The sequence below is a fragment of the Trachymyrmex septentrionalis genome, unplaced genomic scaffold, assembly GCF_001594115.1.
Source record: "Trachymyrmex septentrionalis isolate Tsep2-gDNA-1 unplaced genomic scaffold, Tsep1.0 scaffold37, whole genome shotgun sequence".
Taxonomy (NCBI): Eukaryota; Metazoa; Arthropoda; class Insecta; order Hymenoptera; family Formicidae; genus Trachymyrmex; species Trachymyrmex septentrionalis.
This window is the reverse complement of record NW_017305536.1, coordinates 7,549,130-7,557,011: the sequence shown is the minus strand read 5'-3', so window position 1 is coordinate 7,557,011 and position 7,882 is coordinate 7,549,130.

Here is a 7,882-nt window from a genome sequence, read left to right as displayed (position 1 = left end):
ATCTACGTCGACTTATCGCGTCTCGGTGATCATTTTCTTTTTTTTTTTGTTTTTTTTTTCTTTCTTTCCCAATGACGATTACCACGGTGGAAAGAATACGGTGTTTAGAGGTTCATTTCTTTCGTCCTACATCAGACTAGAGATTGAGACTGAATTTAATGAATCAAAAGTGGGAAACCCAATATTATTTTCTACAAATTCTCTAGAATGGAATCTCACTTTAAAGAGTGAAAAGTGAACCGATCCTGAAGAAGAATAATTCAATTTTCAATCTTTAAGAACGAGATTTCATTCTAAAAAAGTTACAAGTAAGTTTAGACTTTGCTTAGACTTTGCTTTAATCGGTCGAATCAATCTTAATCTCAATTTTAATCTCTGGTCTCAAATTAAATCTAAATCTCAGTTTCAATCTCTAGTCCGATACAGAGACGACTACCTTATGAAGCGTTTCAATCAAATGGAAATTTAGTTCCCTCGTTGAGACCCAACCGGAATACGAAGTCATTGTAACATCAAAATGATTATTAAAAATTCATTGTGACTCCGAAATGATAACTGAAATTCCTATTTAATTAGTCAAGATTCATTTTAAGAACGTCATTGTCAGAACGACGTGATCTGCTGTTCTGTTTGGGGACCGAGGGACAGATGTATTCGATGTTAATCGATTTCGTTAAAACACATGCACATGCTGATACATGATGTATTCTCTCTATCGCGATCGTTTAGCCCGCAGTCGTCGTCGCGATTCCGCCACGAAGCAAGTACCAATCATTTCGCCTCCGCGCAACCTACACTTACAGATCACCAAAGCAAATTTTAAACGTGTGTTAAAAAAGAAAAAAAAAACAATTTATACACGGAGCATCAGAGTTTTATTGCAACGCGTGACGACATTGCTGACTTTGCAAAACGGCCATGCTTGTAAGAGAGATATGATTATATATATATATATACATATGTATAGTGAGAGAAAGAGACAGACGTTGTATGTACGTGCAGGATGAGACGTGCAGAGCGCCCGCGTCTTTCTTCCTTTAACATTTTATTAGTCGCTCGAATAAAATTGCTGTTTCAAGCCCTCGAACGCTGCATTTTTCTTCGGACGCCGGCTATCATTTCCCCTAGAATGTCGATCGGAAGACGATTCCACGCGAGCGCGTCTCGCCACGCACGCACGCACGCACGCACGCACGCACGCACGCACGCACGAGCGAACGTTTCGTCGTCGTATTACATTATAAACGAATTAACGAGAGCGTTATCGCAGTCACGCGGCGGCGTAAGCTTAAGTATATAGGCGGCGAGATAAAATAAAAATAAAAGAGAAAAAGAGAGAGAGAGATATATATATATATATATATACACATATATGTATGCGTGTGTGTGCATTCGGTGCGGATTGCGCGATCGTTATTTTTTTACGTCTACACCTGCGATCCGCGTATAAAGGTCCGATAGGGTGAAGGAAGCACAAGAGTAAAACACAAAGTCGTACGGTGCTTTCCGATAAGCTACACGGTGTGACACGACGATCGTGTCGTCGTCGTTTAATATTGACGAACAACAAGGATGTAACGATTCATTGTGTTACACTGTGTGTCTCTCGCTGGAAAGCAACCGTAACGAAGTCATAATGATCGGGAAGATCAGGTAAATTAATATCAAAGTCGTTGCGCAGTCGTTCAAGATAACGACATTTGTGACCAATCAGAAATTGGTCCGAAATTTTACAAGCCAATATAAAGCCGCTAAGTATTGTAGTAATTTGCTCCAATTATAATCAAAGTTGTCAAAGCACAGTGTGTGACACCTAGTCTTCTTATCATCGTGATGATATATCACATGTCGTCACGACGTCATTTGATACTTAAAAATGAATGATACTTATAAGCGACAAATAAAATCACGATGATGTTCTTATGATATTATTATGACTTCTGTGTTCTACTTGGGAAAGGGACACGGCGAGACAGACACTGGAGGGTCGAGAGGGACAACGAACGAGTGCTGTTGTTGGCGTGCGTTGCCAGCACTTGAGAGACGGCTACACTTACTAACAGGAAGTTGACGTGTGGGAGGGTGACGATCGTTGAAATTCGGAGAGAGAGAGAGAGAGAGAGAGAGAGAGAGAGAGAGAGAGAGGAGAGAATGAAAGAGGGAAAGAATGTTTTCTCGCTGGTCGAGAATGCGAGCGATGAGCTTCGTAACTCGCTCGGCGGCAGAGGCCCTTAAGGATGAGGACGGACCCTGATAACGAGAACAAAGGCCGTGTTCAGTAGACGTTGTTACGGTGACGTAACAGTCTTGATGCAATTGAATGTGATTGGTGGATTTACGAGCGCGGCGTGTAATGAGGATAGACGAGTAGATGCCATCGTCATGAGTTTGTCTCGCTGCATATTCGGTATAGTTGAACTAACGGGTAGGAATACGAATATACACTGGAATAAAAGTCTGGCATTTATCTTTCTAACAAAAAAAAAAATCTCGACTTAAAAATCTTGTTCCTGAAGGTTTTCAGGCTCGCTGAATTTGATTCTGGCCTCGAAATTATAAAATTTAAATTTCAAAAAAGTCATCTGATTATCGTGAAATATTTAGAGTTTTAGGGAGTTCTTGGTATCGCGCTGAGTTTAAACGTAGGCTGAAAATATTGAATTTCCATAAAAGGGTAAGTACCTATCCAGTAAAGGGAGATCTAGTATTACAGGTGACTCGTAATCAGAGCTTGGAAGTCAGTTCTGTTTTCAAAGCACTGATAATGAGCTTCAAATAAAGCGAAACTGGAAACATGATGTTAATACATTTCGCAATAAAAAAATTTCGTAAAAGTCAAGCCACAAAGGATTCATTAGAATTCTGGTAGATTCAACATATAGATATAAATAGTCGAACATTAATCGAGCAAAAATTCAATAATCAGAATTCTGATTGGTACGATCAGAATACACTTTGTTCACATCTCTTGTTGATACAACCGGAACATTTTTTCCAGTGTACGAAATACACGTGTATGGAAATACACGAAATATATCTACCCATTGTTTAGTTTTTGATTTTACAAATTAGACATCTAAATTTTCTAGAATATGTGGTGTGTTTATGCTTTGACATTTATATGCGTTTCTCAGCGACGTAAAAATAAAATATATAAAACGTCACGGATACATTCCTATATTTCTATCTCATATTTTCGCTATTATTTCCGTCAATCAGATTCGATTGCAGATTCAATTCAAATCGATTGTTGGATCTTCTGAACGCAGCCAATAATGACAGTGACAGTATTAATAACGATAATGACAATTGCGATGACGATGACAACAACAACAACAACAACAACGATGACTAAAACATCGAAGCGCAAGGATGTCGTTGCAAATGACACAAATAAAAATATTTCGGAAATAACGCGTCAGAAAAAGACGTTCGCCATTCCACTAAACGACGAACCAGGATGAGCACCATTTGAAAATTATTGTACAAATAATTCAACATTATCCTACCGACGTCGAGTTCTCGCTTTGACGAAGCTTCTAGGCGAGCTTTGTCCGACATTAATGTCCTCGTAGCTTTTCTACGTATACCTTACAACTGCAAATTCACGAATCTCGTCGCGGCGCGCGATTTATTCCGACGATTTCACATCGCCGAGTCTGAGAGACTCTGAATCTGAAATCGTATCGCTTGAATTAAACAAACCAAAGAGAGAAAAAAAAAACTAAAAAAAAAAAGAAAACGTACCGCTAAAATTAAACGTTAAATTCTAAGAAATATCTATATTTATGGAAAAGTAAAACATGATGCAAAACCGACACGAAGGGCACACGTCGTCAATTCTGAATTTTCTCGAGACACATTTTGTCGCTTTTAAGATTGCGTTGCTTTCGCTCCGCGTTGGAGGAACGGTCGGAGAGAAGTGTTTTTTATATATCGCGCATCTCTCTGTAAAAATAGCTCTTCTCTCGCACGGCACGGCGCGCGCGTACGCCTGGATGCTGCGTGCCTGCATCTCGTTCCGTTCGGAGAAACGGTCATCATCGTTCTCCGTTGCGTTTCGTATCGCCGGCCTTCCCCCCTCGGTTTCCGAGCGTCCGCGCGATCGTTCGATCGGCTTTCGACGCCATCGACGATTTGTTCCTCGGAATCGCGGTGTCTTGAAAACGCACGACGGACGACGCGTAAAAGGAAAAAAAAGAAAAAAAAAAGGGAAAAAAAAGGAAAAAAAAAACAGTCCAAGACCTTGCTGGATAACCGTCACACACAATCGTTCTTATATAAATACCACGAAAATGTCCGATGGTCCGTCCGGCTCACTGTCCCGTACCTACGAGAAGACTCCTCCCCCCCCCTCCCCCGCCTCTCTCCATGAACACCCCCGAGTCAAGGGAAAGTCAAAATGACTTTATTTCATCGACGTCGTGAAAGTCCAAATGATGACTTTGGTTACCAAATTTGACCGTTTACCGACGTTTGAGAATCAGAATGGTCATTTTGATTTTTTGTCGACTTTTATATGTTTCTTCTTAGGCCCTTCCTCTTCAATTTGGCCTCCCCTCCGATGTTGTAATATGTGCAAATAATTCGATAATAATCAAATCGCTTGTACTCGTAACAATATATATTTTCGATACTACATTCGTCGAAACGTGGACAATCTGTGCGTATGAAGAAACGGTAAAGGGTGAGATGCGAGGATACGGAGGATACGATCAGAGGTACAAATCTACATGCCGATGGACGCTGATTAAAATGAGCGCCGCGTTTTAACGCGAGAAGTGGCTATTATTGATCGTTTTTTTATTTTTTAGATAATATAATTATTTGTAACAATATTATTTTTATCCTTAATATTATATATAATAGTATCTTTTTTTAAATAATGTTACATTTCCTGCGTAAAAAATAGGGTGTTGTAACTCTTTATCTCAAAAATTGTTTAACAACCATGTCCTTTATGCTGATAAAATATTTAGCTTTTTACTTTCTTTGCGGATGTAGATTTGTACGGGAATAGACGGCGAACACAGCTGGAACGGCCGTGATCTCCGGAAACGCCTCCTTGACGATTAGCATCGCGGGTGCATCGTCCTTCCCCGGTGGAGGCGTGCGACGGAGAGAAGCGCGAATTTGCAAGGCGGTTTTCGCTTTTCACGATCGTCTCCGAATGAGTCATTCAAAGTGAAGGGGCGGAAAAAATGAATCACGCGAGCAGCGACGAAACGAGTAAAGGCATCTTCTATTTCTGCACACTTTGCTCCATCATCTATATATAATAGATATCCGCCGCGGCGCATATTCAATGACTCATCCCGAGTATAATCCGTCGGGACGCTTCGTAGAATCCAAGTCTATATAATTATGATTGTATAAAATAATGTAAACAGCTGTGATTTCGAAGATTTAAAAGATTGCGGTGATTTTTGGATCGTTGAACGTACACCGGTACAATTCGGTGACATTGTCTATGCGAATAATTCATTACGTAACGCGTTCATTTTGAAGGACTCTTTCGAGATAATTTTGGAATGCAGAGACCGCCGTGAATTCGCTTTAAGCCCGTATCTCACTACGCGTTGGAGATTAAGAACGAGAGCACAGGAGTCTTGTAACGAATAGTTTTATTATTCGTGTAACGAATAATAAAACGAACCAATGAAAGTCCTTCATTTTCTTCCTTTCCACAAAATAAAAGTCTCCGGTTGATTTTTTTATGCTTTGTGCATAGATCTGTGCTTCGGTTTCAAAGATTGCGAATCGGAGAGATCGGAATTTCACACAGCACATTTTATTCGATGACCCTTTTAGGAATATCCTTAGAAAACTTTTCCTTTGAACGTCTTTGAAAATGTGAAGGTCCAGGGAATTTGACGAGTCAAATAATTTTAATTTTAATTAATTTTAATCCGATTGGTTTAAGTATAATGCATCCTATTCGCAATCCTCAAAGTGTAGTGTGACACGGGCTTTAAGCTGAAGTATTGTCGGCGATGAGTCAATTCGCCGACGGATAGAATGTTAGACGCCGCGCGTTCAATCACGACTTCCCCAATAATTTGATCGCAACGTGTTCATCGGCGATTAGCACTTCGTCCGCGATACCGAATCGAAGCGAGAGGACTGTCTTACGAAAGATGAGACGATACTCGTTGAAGGTACCGCCGGAAAACGCGAATGCAGTGTCGAAAAGCGTGGAAACGTTTCCTAGACTTTCCCTCCAATAAACGATTAAATTGATTGAATTATATCGCGCATCCACATTGTACAAAATGACTCAGCCATCGATTTGCTTTCGTCTCATCGACATATTTCTTATCAATCTCTTCGATAGACGTAATATAAACTGCGTATTCCCTGATCTTAGTATCTGTGCTAGAAAGAATCGAATCGTATCAGCATCTCTCTCTACCTCGACACTTTGGAAAAAGAGAGAAAGAGCGATGTAGTTCAAGCTATCTCATTCTTTCTAAACTGATAATCGATTTACAGAAATGCGTCGTTTATTCTTATTACTTAGTCTAACAGTCTTTATACTATATTCATTCAAGTAACAACGTGACATCAAGAGTGCGTTCCATTTAACGTTCGCAATAGAGCATTATTTTATCCTTGTTTAATATTTGAAAATGATAAGGACGAAATGATGCTTGCAAGTATTGCGAATTCCACGTTAAGTGGAACGCGTCCCAAATGACGTCTTAAACGTCAATAAAACGCCGTTAAAATGTCACCCCGTTACATTTGATACGAAGTGCATTCCATTTAATGTTCGCAACGCCGCGTGTATTATCTCATTCTTGTTTAATATTTGATGACAAAGAAGGATGAAATGATACTCGCGAACGTGAATGGAACGTTAAATGGGACGCACTTTTAGTTTGACAATCTTTCTTCAGAAGGCAGTCCTTTCGTGCGCGTCTCGTGAAGGTTGCTTGAGAATCGATTGGTAATGATCGCGAGAGAGGAAAGTTTTCATGCGAAACAAAAACACATTCGTTTGATCAATACGTTGCAATTGACGAGGATGGTAACGAGAACGACGAAGGACAATGACGACGACGACGACGACGACGACGACGACGACGACGACGACGACGACGACGACGACGACGACGACGACGACGACGACGACGACGATGACACAACGAAGGCGATGTCACAAAGAGGAAAGGAGATGAAAGAGTGTGAGTGGTGTGCTTCGTTGATTTTCGTTTAATTTTTTCCAAAATGTACATTAAAGGTATATCAGCTTTTGCGCGACGACGGCTGTAAGATATAACCAAAAAAATAAATAAATAAATAAATAAATAAATAAATAAATAAATAATAATAAAGGGTTTTCCTTCGTTAAGCGAAGTAAGACGTGGTTTAACGTACTTTCTCCGAGGACGATACTGCCGTTACGCATTATATAAAAGAGAACTAAGTTAACTACTCGTAAATGCACGAAAATTTTCTTTAACGTATAGCAAAGAAAAAAAAAGTGCTTTGTAGTGTCTCGATACTCTCGAATCATTAATCCTACGTCATGAGATAATAAATAATGATATTAATGAAATAAAAAAAAAATAAATACATAAATAAATAAATAAATATGAAACAAAAATCCTAGAGCGCTGGGCTAAAGCATTGTAAAGTGTCAAGCTACGGAGCCTGTCGGCCAGTATAAATGAACAAGCAACTGCCATGGGTCAAGCTAGGTAGAAACGTGTTAAGAATCCAATTTTAACGAAGAAGCTAGCTGTCGAAGTATTTAAAGAATAAAAAAAAAGCAGAAAAAAATACGCGCGAAGGATCGTCCATTACAGACAGACAAATCTTGCGGTACGTGTGTGTGTGTGTGTGTGTGTGTGTGTGTGTGTGTGTGTGTGTGTGTGTG